General features: G+C 38.0%; 1 pseudogene; it reads left to right on the top strand.

The window, feature by feature from the left end:
* The first annotated feature begins 222 nt into the window (after positions 1-222).
* Positions 223-1122, top strand: LOC149212834 (mitochondrial import inner membrane translocase subunit TIM23-2-like; annotated as a pseudogene).
* Positions 1123-14130: the final 13008 nt, after the last annotated feature.

The raw sequence follows: 14130 nt of genomic DNA, 5'->3' as shown, positions 1-14130 counted from the left end.
TTTTTTCAGAAGAGATTCCATAATGTTACCTTCTCGTGACACTTAAAACATTTCGCATTACTAAAATCATTCTTACCATGGATAGAGATGATGAGAGACCTAGAGCTTGAGCTTGACCCTTACTTTTTCCTGATACAATAGATGGATACGATGGATGGATGGATGACCAACTAAGCTTTGAATGACACTAGATGAGTGTTCCATATGACCCAACGAATTCTGATGGAGCTCAGTGTGTTTTTTCCAGATGGTGAGGTGAGTTCTAGTTCCGATGATTATTGTGTTTACCTTTATCCGTGCTTTGGTTACTTTAAGGTGGGGTGTTTCTCAATCAAGAGCAGTTCACTTACCTAATCAATTCAGTCAATTATTTGATCAATTCTTTGATTGTGAAATTACATATATAATAATAATGAATGAAATAAATGGACTTTGAAATCAGAGAATAAATTGATTCAGAATAATTAAACTTCATAAGCATTGCAATGCGTTTGCAATATTGGTTCCATTCTTGTGCCCTTATTCACTTTCCTTCTCGTGATTTCTTTTACATTTACAGAAGGTGTAGGTCACGGGATCAACCTAGAGAAAACACTCGTGGTATTCGTACCCCAATGAAACCAATAATCAAATAATTGATCTCTTGGAAGATGGAGTAGGAGATTGCGAAGGCAAGCGCTTGTATGATCCCTATGGAGATCTGCAAGGTACTATTGATTACAAGCTGATTCCAAATATATATCGAATGCCTACTTCCTCAGAGTTCTTATTTCAAGAAGAGGCATCGTGCAGAGAAGGTCTTGTCTCTGGTGCCAACATTGGCCTAGTGAAGGGCTTGAAGGCCCGGGAGCCACGAGATTCCATGAAGTGAAGGGTTAACAGGGTCTTGAATGCTTTGCTCTACATGGGAATCAAGTTTGAAAATATACTAGGTGTCATAGTGTTCCTCTATGCTGGATTGGAGAGAAGTACCATGGCTGCGAGGGGTGTCAATAATATCTTCAACAATGTTTGCATTGGCCTTGGCACCAAAGCACTTTACAAGGTTGTCGTTGCCGACGCAATCATGTGACTTTCTATCGGAGCTCTCATCGCAGGCTTAAGAGATACATGCCCATTTGACCATGCTCTCCTGTATGGATTTAATTGCCATCTCTTTTTACAAGGACTTTTAATTTATTATTCACAGGATTTGCATTTATAGAAATGTTCTTAGCCCTTTCAGATTTGAAACACAATGGATTCTAGTGCAGGAACCATTTGTTAGGGTGTTAATATTTCAAACCCTAATGTCATTAGGGATTCATTGTTAGTCCCCTAATTTGCTCCCTTTTTGACCATTTTCCCCTTCCTAAATACCCCTGTTTTACCTATCTTACACACCCTCATCTTGCACTAGTGCAAGAACGATGACACATTTTGCATTAACTTTATATTTTACATTTTTTAACTTAACTTAGCATTTATTAATTATTTATTATGTGATTTCTTGCTTATAATTACTTTCGTAACTTATCGATACCTTTGATGTTATTTGGTAGTTAAATTCTTACGTGACCGCTGATCTTAGTGCAGGAGCGGATCTCGCACCAGTGCCAGCACCACGAATCCTTGCAGTAGATCTGGATCTCCTTGATCATTGCCCAGTTTTGTGCCACTTTAGCCATGACAGCAGGTTAGATCTGAAGGCAGCCGAGCTCCAGTTACGATAGCAAGGCAATCTAGAGGTAGTTGAGATCGGATTTGTGAGAGACAAATAGATGGAGATTGCTACGACCTGTTCTATTAAAATGACTAATTTTGAAGGCTGAAAGCTTAATTCTTCAATTGGTTATGTATTTAGTTGAACGACCTACAATTGGTCATGTAATTGGTTGAACAATCCAAATTCTGCAATCGGTTATGTAACGATTTGAATGATCCTTTTGGCCTTCGGCCAAGGATTTATATAATTAGAAATGTAAATAGAATAATGGGGTTAATGGTTGATAGAGTTGTATAGAACAGAGATAGAACCAGGAAGGCGGTAACAGTCCTGCATTTTGTTATCGCCCAAATCTAGGTTGGATATGTAATCACGCATGTATTTGCCTTTATGATTTAATAAGAAAGGGAGCTCCACCTTACATTTCATGAATCTTATTTTTTATGTTTAACAGTTGATGAATTGATACAGTACTGAGTAGCATTTCCATTTAAAAGGGAAACACGCTGGTTGGCTAGGGCCCAGCCAACCCAGCACGTTCTCCCTATTTTCTGTTCTTGTAATTTATGTTTTATACTGCCAAGTGTGATTTAATTTACAGCATCTAAATTCCTGTTTGAGTGAAAGCAGATCTGCAGTGTGAAGTAGTTAAATTTCCTTTCCCTGCATCTGATTTTGGATTGGTTTTCCCCACCTAGTCCAAGCAGGAGAAATTACCTGCACCAGTGCACGTTGGTGTGCTATTCACTTTCTACATGTTTTGTTTGGTTTTCCCCGCCTGGTCCAAGCAAGAGAAATTACCTGCACCAATGCACGTTGGTGTGCTATTCACTTTCTGCAAGTCTGTTTGATTTGGTTTCCTGCCTAGTTTAAGAAAAAGAATTGAACCTGCACCAGTGCAAGATTGTGTGATGCAGCAAGCCTTTTTAGTTTACTTCTAACAGCTTTCTTGCTTTCATTAATACTTCATAACAAGATAAATTATAAGGATTGTTTCTCTATTTCTGCACTTTGCTAAATTCAGAAAACATTCATCTTTTTGGTATGCAATTTGGTTTCATAACACTTGTAGTAATTAAGCATTGATTTCAAGAATTAAATGTTAAAGTGTAAGAAGCTCTGATCTGGTACAAGAACCAGTTTCTTGTTACTGGATTTGAGTGCTTAGGACTTGAGAAAGTTCAAGCCCTTGCACAAAGAAAAACACTTTTAGTACAGACATCGTTTTACACCCTCTGCATAAATCTTTGTTCCTGCACTAGTGCAAGAAGACTGCACTAGTGCAAGATAGATTCTTGCGAGAAGGAAATCTTTACATAAGCAAGATTTGAAGGGCCCATCTGTAGAAGACTGCTAAAGTGTCTTTGCTAAAGAAAACACACACTCAGTAGTTAATCGATAGTTAGCTAGAGTGATTGCCCTTTATTTCTAAATCTCTTTTGCAAGTGCATTTTCCCTTGTTCCAGTCTCAGATTATTTTGATGGTTCAAGTTTCCTTTTTCTCTTTATAGTTTGATTCTGCAATCTTTCCTTTAAAGAAAGTAGGAATTGATATTAGAAATATTCATACCATATCTGGCATTTCCTATGCCTCATCTCTAAGTTTACGAATCCCCAGGGTTGACAATTTAAGTGTTGAGGATTTTACTTAAGTGTAATTCCTGCACCCAACATTTTGGCACCGTTTCCAGGGAGGTGATTTGATTTGGTAAGAATTTTCTGATTATACAATAGAGGTAATTTTTCTTTATTTTTTAGTATTGTTTGGAAAATATTTTTCTTTTGAAGGAATTTTACTGGTGTTAATTGATTTCTGACAGCATTTTTATTAGAAATTACTTCTTGTTTTTCTTTCTTTTTCTGAAATGAATGCCTAGGAAAGGTAAGGGTTCAAAGCCCACTAAGGGCCAAAAGAATTCTGAAAACAATTCTCATATTGGGTCTCCTTCTGTGAGCAGGAAGCCCAATCCAATTCAAACCCATCACATAGGAACAATCCACCTGGATTCTGGTGACAACAACTTAGGTGTGGTTCAGCCTGTCGAGAGTAAGAGAGAAATAATGGCAGATCATGAAGATTATGTGGAAGGGTTTGGTGATAACCAGGTAAGTGGAGAACAATCCACTTTTGTGTTTCCAATTGTCGATCCTGATACTATGGCGCAAATGAAAAATATTCCACCATTAGCTCTCCCCCATTTCCATGGTAAAGTTCATGAAGACCCTGACACTTTTCTATTCGAGTTTGATATTCTGTGTAGAAGTTATCATTATTCAACTGACACTCAGAAGTTAAGATTATTTCCTGCTACTCTCAAGTACTCAGCTTTACGCTAGTTCATGGGGCTAAGAGGAAACTCTATAACCTCTTGGGATCAGATGAAGAAAATGCTTTTGTCTATATATCAGGAATATTGCAAAACTCGGGACATGTAGGATGACATTTTTACAATCATACAGGATGACGATGAAACTCTTGAAGATTACTTAGAAAAATTTATGTATATTTTACAAAGGTCGAAACTTAAGCTTGATTCCAACACTATTAGAACCTTGTTTTTAATAGGACTTACTAATAATGCTAGAAATAATCTAAATATGCTAGGACAAGGTGATATTTCTCAGCAAACTTTTGATCAAATTTGTGAATTATGTAGAAAATTTTCAAGAAATCAATATAGATCTGGTAGAGGAACTCAAAATAGGGATAGAAAAACTGAATCTACCAATGCTATGATTATTGGACTAGAAAATAAAATTGAAAACATGAACATTGATATAATGAATGTTGTTTCTAAAAAGTTGAACTCTTTAAAATTTCAACAAAAACTTATAGAGGAACAAGAGTCACTATGTATTTTCTGTCCTAAATGTAGAGACAAGCATACTCCTAAAGAGTGTCCTCTTAATTTAAAGAAACTAATAAGTGTGTTGTTTGTGCAGAAGACCATATCACAGAAAAATGTCCCTCTATACCAGGACTTAAAGCTGTATTTATAGGAGGATAGCCTAAAGCTGAATACTTGAATGCTATGGGAGCAAGAAGAAATTGGCCTCAGGTAGGTGCAGGTATGGCTCCTGAATTTTCTCCACACTATTTTGGTTATAATTCACATGCATATTCTTATCCTAACACTAATCAGCAGTGGCAGTATGGAAATCAATATCAGCATGGGCAACCTTCTCAACCATGGCAGCAAGGTTGGAGAGGGCCAACTCAAGCTCCATATTCCTACCATCCACCTATGCAGTCATATCCTCATACAAAAAATTCAATACCTCAACTTCTGAGTTAGGCTACTCCACCATTTCCTTTAACTCCACCCTTTCGACCTCCTCAATTGCCTGCTCAACCTATGCCCAATCCTAACAATAACAAAGCAGTGAAAATGATTTATGTAACAAACCCACCTTTACCATTTGAGTACCAGTCTATTCTAGTTGGGGTTCATGATATTCAGTTAAGATCGGGAAGGACTGTAACATCAGAAAATCAGAACCGACCCATAGTGATTGTTGAAGAGAAAGGAGAAGAGGAAACTCCTAACCATTCTCCAAAAGCAGTCACCAAGCAGCCCTTACCCGCTGGATCCTTGCCACCTTCTTCCAACCAGCCTCCCTTCCCAGAGAGGCTAGTGATGGAAAGAAGTGAGCCTATTTCTGAGACTAGCTTGGCATCAGAGCTTCAGAATATTTTTATTAAGATACCTTTGCTTCAAGCCATCAAAGAGATCCCCATTTGTACCAAGATTATTAAGGAACTCTGTCTCAAGAAACCCGGGAGGAAGAAATTGGAACCCCAAACCATTCAATTTGTTGGTAGGGCAGTAGAGTTGATGACAGGATGTGTATCTATGGAAAAATATATTGATCTTGGAAACCCTGTTGTCTCAATTTAGATTGGTAATGTCCTCATCTCTAATGTTATTATAGACCTAGGGGAAGCCATTAATGTCATGACTAAGCAAACCATGGATCAAATTCGGTTATCTCATCTTCGCCCTACTCCCAATGTGCTTGAATTAGCGGATAGATCTAAAATTAAGCCAGAAGGAGTATTGGATATTGTGATCATCTCATTAGATTCTTGGGAATATCCTGTTGATTTCATTGTGCTTCAGCCAAAGAACCCAGTAGGAGGACATCCCTTGATCTTGGGTCGACCATGGCTTGCTACCGCCGATGCATATATTGGATGTCATTCTGGTGATATGTATATTTCACATGGAGACTCTAGGAAGAAAGTTACCTTATATCCCCCTGCCAGATCCATTCAGGACCTTCGAGATACTTTATGGTTGGATCAAAGTAGTGATGACGAGACTCAGCCCATCTCCCTTATCCATCATTATACTGGGTCTTCACAAGAAGATGAGATTCAAGATTTCCTAAATAATCTAGACACTATGCCTAATTTTGAGCCATTGAGCCAAATTTTCAGCCTAGATTTTCAAGATAATCATGATTCCCATTCTTCTGTACCACTGCATTTGACCACTCCCTTGAGTACTCCTGAGCCTGATACTACTCTTGTTGAGATTAGCCTTGGTAAATCTTTGTATATTAGTTTATATTTGGACTCATCTCAGTGAGAGCAGCTTGTGAATTTGTTGCGAAACCATCTTAGTGCCTTTGCATGGGGCTATGAAGATATGAAGGGTATCCCTCCTGAAACTTGCACACATCATATCTATATTCAGGAAGGAGCCCGACCTGTCTGACAACCCCAAAGGTGAATGAATCCAGCTCTAAGAGATATTGTGAAGGAAGAAGTACAGAAACTCTTGGATGCCGGTTTTATCTATCCTATTTCTGATAGTCAGTGGGTCTCTCCATTAGTACTAGTACCTAAGAAAGATGGAAGATGGCGTATTTGTATTGACTATCGAGAATTAAACAAAGCCACTCTCAAAGATTATTTCCCTCTCCCATTCATTGACTAGGTGATTGATACCCTTGCAAGAAAGAAATACTTTTCTTTTTTGGATGGCTTCAGTGGCTATAACCAGATACAGATTGCACCCGAAGATCAGGACAAAACTACTTTTACATGTCCATGGGGTACATTTTCTTATAGAGTGCTTCCCTTTGGCTTATGTAATGCCCCAACTACCTTTCAAAGGGCAGTCTTGGCTATTTTTGTTGATATGGAATTTGTGGAAATTTATATGGATGACTTTTCTGTGTTTGGTGATTCTTTTCAGGAAGCTCTTGAAAAATTGGAAAAAGTACTTCTTCATTGTGAGGAAGCCCATATCACTTTGAGTGACAAGAAATGTAGATTGATGTGAAAAGCAGGGGTGATACTTGCCCATTTCATTTCTAGTAAAGATATCCAGGTTGATCTAGCAAAGATTGAAATCATTCTGCATCTTCCTGCACCCAAAACTCAAAGGGAAGTAAGAGGTTTTTTAAGACATGCTGGTTACTATAGAAGATTCATTGAAATTTTTTCTAAGATAGCTGCTCCTCTTTTCCGAATTCTAGCTAAGGATAGTGAATTTTCTTGGACTACAACTTGCCAACAGTCTTTTGAAACATTGAAGGAAAAGTTAGTACAGGCACCAGTTCTGAGAGGTCCTAACTGGTCTCTGCCTTTTCATATTTCCTCTGATGCTTCAGATTTGGCTATTGGCGCAGCTTTAGGACAAGAGGAAAATAAGAAATCCTATGCTATTTATTATATTAGTAAGAATTTGTCTTCTGCTGAATTAAATTATACAGTTACAGAGAAAAAAAATTTAGCTGTAATTTTTGCAATTAATAAGTTCAAGCACTATATTACAGGATATGAATTATTTGTACATACTGATCATTCCATGATTAAATATTTGATGAAAAAACCATTAACTGGTGGTAGAGTGACTAGGTGGCTACTATTGGTATAGGAATTTAATATTACTATTATTGATAGACCAGGAAAATATAATGTTGTAGCAGATTTTCTTTCTAGATTAGATAATCCTAGTGAAACAACTCCTGTTAATGATGATTTTCCGGATGAACATATTTTTGCTATGTCAACAGATTCTCCATGGTTTGCTGACATTGCTAATTATTTGGTTACTAGGAAAACAGCACCCCACTTGTCCGCTCATGAAAAGAGGAATATTATTCAGAAAAGTGTTGCATACTCTTGTATTAAAGGAGATCTCTTTTACATAGGCCTAGATCTGATTATCCGTAGGTGTGTAAGAGAGGAGGAAGTGTTTGACATATTGAAATCTGCTCATGATGAACCTTGTGGAGGCCACTTCGTTGATAAGCGGACTTCATATAAAGTATTGTGCGCTGGTTACTTTTGGCCTTCCTTGTTTAAGGATGCCAAACAATATGTCAAGCGTTGTGATAGCTGTCAGCGAATGGGCCAACCTAATCAAACCAAGGAAATGCTTTTCTTCCCTCAAGTTATGATTTAACCATTTGAAAAATGGGCTATTGATTTTATAGGGCCAATAAATCCAACATCATTAAGTAAAAAGCATATTTTGGTTTGTACAGATTTTGTTACAAAATGGGTAGAAGCTAAAGTTGTTTCCTTTGTGACGGAAAAAGTTGTTGTTGATTTTCTTTTTACTGAAATCTTTACTAGATTTGGTGTGCCTAGAGGAATTGTTTCTGACAATGGTCTGCAATTTATTTCTAATCGGGTATAGTGTGTGATGGAGCAATAGAAGATCTGGCACAGGAAATCCACGTCGTATCACCCACAAGCAAACGGCCAGGTGGAATCTACAAACAAAGTGATCGAGGCCATTCTTACAAAGATAGTCAATATGCAACAAAAAGACTGGGCTGAAAGATTACCAGAAGCTTTGTCGGCATACAGAACCACTTGGAGAAATAGCATGGGACATACACCATATGAGCTGGTATATGGCAAACACGTTATGTTACCAATTAAATTCCAGATCAAAACTTTCAGGACTGCAGTTCAGTTAGGACTAGATTTCTTTAATGCACAGCAACAATGTCTTCTCCAATTAAATGAGTTAGATGAGTTTCGAAGGGATGCTGTTCAGCAGAACATACTAATTCAATAGAAACATAAGAAATGGCATGACAAGTTTATTTAGAAAAAGAAGTTCCAACCAGGTGATTGGGTGCTCCTTTATGATTCTAGATTTAAAATTTTTAAAGGGAAATTCCATACACGTTGGATGGGACCTTATGAAGTGATCTGAGTATTTGAAAATGGAGCAGTAGAAGTTAAAACTATTGATGGACAGAATTCAGTATTCTTGGTAAATGGACACAGGTTAAAGAAGTACTTTCAACCACTTACCAGGAAAGATTTTACACAACAAGTCCAACAACAATTTGGGACGGTAGTGGAGAATGGTAATACCAACCTTTTGAAAACATGAATTCTTCTTCTTCTTAAAATAATAATAATAATAATAATAATTAAAAAAAAGTAAAGAAAAAATTTATTTTCCTGTAACTATAAAAATCAGTTTGCTGACATGATTGCAAAAGGATCATCTAGAAAACCAGCTTGCTGGCAGGAAGATCAAAAATTTCTAATAAAAAGAAAATGTTGCTTGATCTTTAGATATGCTAGCTACCACCAAGTAGAAGCAGGTTCAGGAGAACCAACCTTTATATAGATGGGGTAATTAACATGGATATTTTTTATTCAAGTAACGCTTAATTTTTGCTGCAGTTATTTTTCTTGCACCAGTGCAGGCAGACTTTTCAGAAAAATTTTTGCCTTTCTTCATTTTCCACTTTTGTAATATTCCCTCAGTTTTCTTCTTTGATCCCAGAATATTAACCTTCCCACATTCTTCTAAAATTTACCCTGTCCACTTAGAAGAAATCCCACTTTACCCCTAAATTTTTTCCCCTATCCCACTTCTATTTGTTCCCTCTTTTGGTACTTTCATGGAATCCCTGTAATAGAATTCCTTCCCATTCTAAAAATTCCTCCTTCCCACTTCTTTATTCCCTAATGAATTTATTGCAGGATCTTGCATACAAAGAGCAAAAGGATATGCTCTGAGGCATCAAGGAAGGGCGAAGCAAATTGCCAAGTAAAAGTTAAGGAAATCATGTGAAAATCCAGCCTATATTTAAATTCTTTGTTTTAGATATTATGCTTGCACTAGTGCAAGCATGTTGTCCTATGTGATAAGATAAGCAGAAAAGTACCAGCAGAACAGTATAATTTTAAGCGGTGCAAGATCAGTACGAGCATGCACCTCGTCAGCAGCATAGTACAAGTTATTTTTATATCATATGGCATAAGAAAGTGGTCATTATGGAAAGTTATATGAAGTCTTTTCATTTCACCGACGAGTATTTATGCTATCATATTAACTAGGAGGAAATTAATTAAAAGTACAAAGTTTTTCTAAGTAGAAATCATGATTTTTTTAATGAATGCTAAGTTTCTTTTTTAAATTATGAAGAAATGCATAAATGTGTTAACCGTTGCTTTCCTGTAATTACCCCACTCCGTCATAATCTTAAACGTCCTTCACTCATGATTACCCCGCTCCACCATAATCCTAAACGTCCATTCACACATAATTATGACTTCAGCTGACCGTTAAACCGCCGCCGCGAGTACCAATTCAGCCAGACCTCAAAGATGTTGTGTATCTACGGCGGATGAACCAGTGATATGATGGAAAGGATGGATGAACAGTTAGATTTCTATTTATGAAGGTTGATTTCTCCAGTATTGCATACAAAGTCTCAGAGCTCGACTGTTCATAGCCGCTAGCAGCAATGCCGCCTGTCTGGAATGAACCCCTGTCTCTCAGCAAAATTGAGTAGACTGTCGAGTATCGCAATAGTCTTGCACTATTGCAAGACTCGGGTTTTCTACAGTTCCTATAGAAGTTTGACAGATATGACAAAGAAGTCGCCCTACGGTTTGCAAGAAGTTTTAAAAATGGCCGAGTGAAAATTGGGCCTCTTAAATTCAAAATTACAGAGGAATTCATAGTAGCAGCAATGGGCTTGGACAACATGGGAGAACAATGGTTCAAGAATCAGAAGCTGGAAAGTAAACACTGGCAGCATTTCGTCGTTGATAAAAAGATAGAGGTGAACTAGAAATTAGGAGTTCTGCGCAAAGCCCTACTAGGACAGTGGTAGGACCTCCTCTTTATTTTGCAGAAGTTTGTGACCTGCGAGGGAAGATACACCCGCACCTTGGTGTATCATTTTAGAATGCTCCAACATTTTGAAGCAGGCTGACATGTCTGATGGAGGATGAACTTCCCCTACTTTCTGCTTAAAAGCCTGGAGAAAATGGCTAAAAGCGTACAGGATGGAAGGGCAGACCAGGTCGATACAAGGTTATACCATCACGGCCTGATCAAAATCTTGGTCCTGAAGCAGCTGGAGAAGAAAGGAATGACATGGGAAGCACTGTTAAAACAGCTGCATGAAGGGACAGTCGCTGGAGAAGAGATAAATGGCCTCGCCAGTACGAGCAAGGGCCCGAGCAAAAGAAAAAAGGGAAGTCCTTCTCGCACTAGTTCGAAAAGGAAGCAGTCAGAAAAATATATAGAAGAGAAGGCCTCGTCTTCAGCTAAGGAGACAGTTAGCGCACCCACTAAAGAAACCCTTACTGCGCCATCCACAGGCATAGGCCCCTGAGCAAGACAACCTGTTGGTCGTTGCAGACACAACAAAGATTGCAGAGGTCGAGGACGATACTCTACTGGTCGATTTTATCAAAAGGCCCTGGAAGAAGAGTAAAGTTTCTAATGCAAGAAAAGAACCACAACCCCCACAGGGTGTGGAATCCCCTCCTACAGCAGTATAGGAAGAAGCACCAGTGCAACCTGAGGACAACATGCCAGGACAGGATTGAGTTGGAGTGCTTAAATTTTGAAATTTTTTGCAGAGGTAAAGAAGTTGTGTGAGGACACACAATAGTTTAGGGATGGGAGGATGTTAGTCCCCTAATTTTCTCCCTTTTCTACCATTTTCTTCTTCCTAAATACCCCTGTTTTACCTATCTTACACACCCTCATCTTGCACTAGTGCAAGAACGATGACACTTTTTTCATTAACTTTATATTTTACATTTTTTAGCTTAACTTAGCATTTATTAATTATTTATTACATGATTTCTTGCTTATAATTACTTTCGTAACTTATCAATACCTCTAATGTTATTTGGTAGTTAAATTCTTACGTGACTGTTGATCTTAGTGCAGGAGCAAATCTTGCACCGGTGCCAACACAGTGAATCCTTGCAGCCATGACAGCAGGTTAGATCTGAAGGCAGTCGAGCTCCAGTTATGACAGCAAGGCAATCTAGAGGTAGCTGAGATCGAATTTATGAGAGACAAATAGCTGGAGATTGCTACGACCTGTTCTGTTAAAATGCCTAATTTTGAAGGCCAAAAGCTTAATTCTGCAATCGGTTATGTAATTAGTTGAATGATCTGCAATCGGTCATGTAATTGGTTGAACAATCTAAATTCTGCAATCGGTTATGTAACGAGTTGAACGATCCTTTTGGCCTTCGGCCAAGGATCTATATAATGAGAAATGTAAATAGGACAAGATGGTTAATGGTTGATAGAGTTGTATAGAACAGAGATAGAACCAGGAAGGCGGTAATAGTCCTGCATTTTGTTATCGCCCAAATCTAGGCTGGATATGTAATCACACATGTATTTGCTTTTATGATTTAACAAGAAAGGGATCTTCGCCTTACATTTCATGAATCTTATTTTTTATGTTTAACAGCTAATGAATTGATACAGTACTGAGTAGCGTTTCCATTTAAAAGTAAAACGCATTGGTTACCTAGGGCCCAGCCAACCCAATGCGTTCTCCCTATTATCTGTTCTTGTAATTTATGTTTTATACTGCTAAGTGTGATTTCATTTACAGCATCTGAATTCTCATTTGAGTGAAAGCAGATTTGCAATGTGAAGTAGTTAAATTTCCTTTCCCTGCATCTGATTTTGGATTGGTTTTCCCCACCTGGTCCAAGCAGGAGAAATTACCTACACCAGTGCACGTTGGTGTGCTATTCACTTTCTGCAAGTTTGTTTGATTTGGTTTCCTGCCTGGTTTAAGCAGAAGAACTGAACCTGCACCAATGCAAGATTGTGTGATGCAGCAAGCCTTTTTAGTTTACTTCTAACAACTTTCTTGCTTTCATTAATACTTCATAACAGGATAAATTATAAGGACTGTTTCTCTATTTCTGCACTTTGCTAAATTCAGAAACATTCATCTTTTTGGTATGCAATTTGGTTTCATAACACTTGCAGTAATTAAGCACTGATTTCAAGAATTAAATGTTAAAGTGTAAGAAGCTCTGATCTGGTACAAGAACCAGTTTCTTGTTACTGGATCTGAGTGCTTAGGACTTGAGAAAGTTCAAGCCCTTGCACGAAGAAAAACACTTTTAGTACAGACATCGTTTTACACCCTCTGCATAAATATCTGTTCCTGCACTAGTGCAAGATAGATTCTTGCGAGAAGGAAATCTTTACATAAGCAGGATTTGAAGGGCCCATCTGTAGAAGACTGCTAAAGTGTCTTTTCTAAAGAAAACACACACTCAATAGTTAATCGATAGTTAGCTAGAGTGATTGCCCTTTATTTCTAAATCTCTTTTGCAAGTGCATTTTCCCTTGTTCCAGTCTCAGATTATTTTGATGGTTCAAGTTGCCTTTTTCTCTTTATAGTTTGATTCTGCAATCTTTCCTTTAAAGAAAGTAGGAATTGATATTAGAAATATTCATACCATCTCTGGCATTGCCTGTGCTTCGTCTCTAAGTTTACGAATCCCCCGGGTTGACAATTTAAGTGTTGAGGAGTTTACTTAAGTGTAATTCCTGCACCCAGCATTCATTATAATGGAATTCCCAGAACTAGGGAGTTTTCTCTGAATGCATTATAACAAAACTCTTTACCAATTTCGTCATTTGTTCAGGCCCTATTGTAGCCTATCATCTGCCCCTTATGAAACCTTATCATGTCGGTTTTTCGGTGGAGATTTTATTTACCAATTCTATTGTCTGTCCAAGGCCTATTATAGCCTACCAAATGTTGTTTCTGAGCCCTATCACAAATCGTTATTACCGCTGGTATTGCAGAACTTCTCTACAAATCGTCCTTACTTGCCACACACAAATCTGGATGGACTGTGACTCTCATGCTCAACTCGCTAGAGATCCATGGATGGATGAATCTTCCACATACGGACATCTCTCTGTTGAGAATATGCTTCACCAATGTACTTAATGTCTAGACCTCTCACTGTGCACAATCTGGTACAGACGAGCTTCAACTTGGGGATGCTGTGAGGAAAAACAGTGGAAACCAGTAGTGTTTATGAAAACAAAAAACCAAGCGATGAGGATGGCCCAGGGACATGCAAGCCTTCTTGCCTTCGTCATTGTGATCTTGGTCTTCACACTTCTCCTAGTTTTGGATTA

Source organism: Pinus tabuliformis, chromosome 1_1, assembly GCF_031772625.1.
Source record: "Pinus tabuliformis cultivar Carrire ecotype Pingquan chromosome 1_1, CPIR1, whole genome shotgun sequence".
NCBI lineage: Eukaryota > Viridiplantae > Streptophyta > Pinopsida > Pinales > Pinaceae > Pinus > Pinus tabuliformis.
Note: the sequence above shows the minus strand (reverse complement) of the source record. Positions and strands in the feature narration are given on the sequence as shown.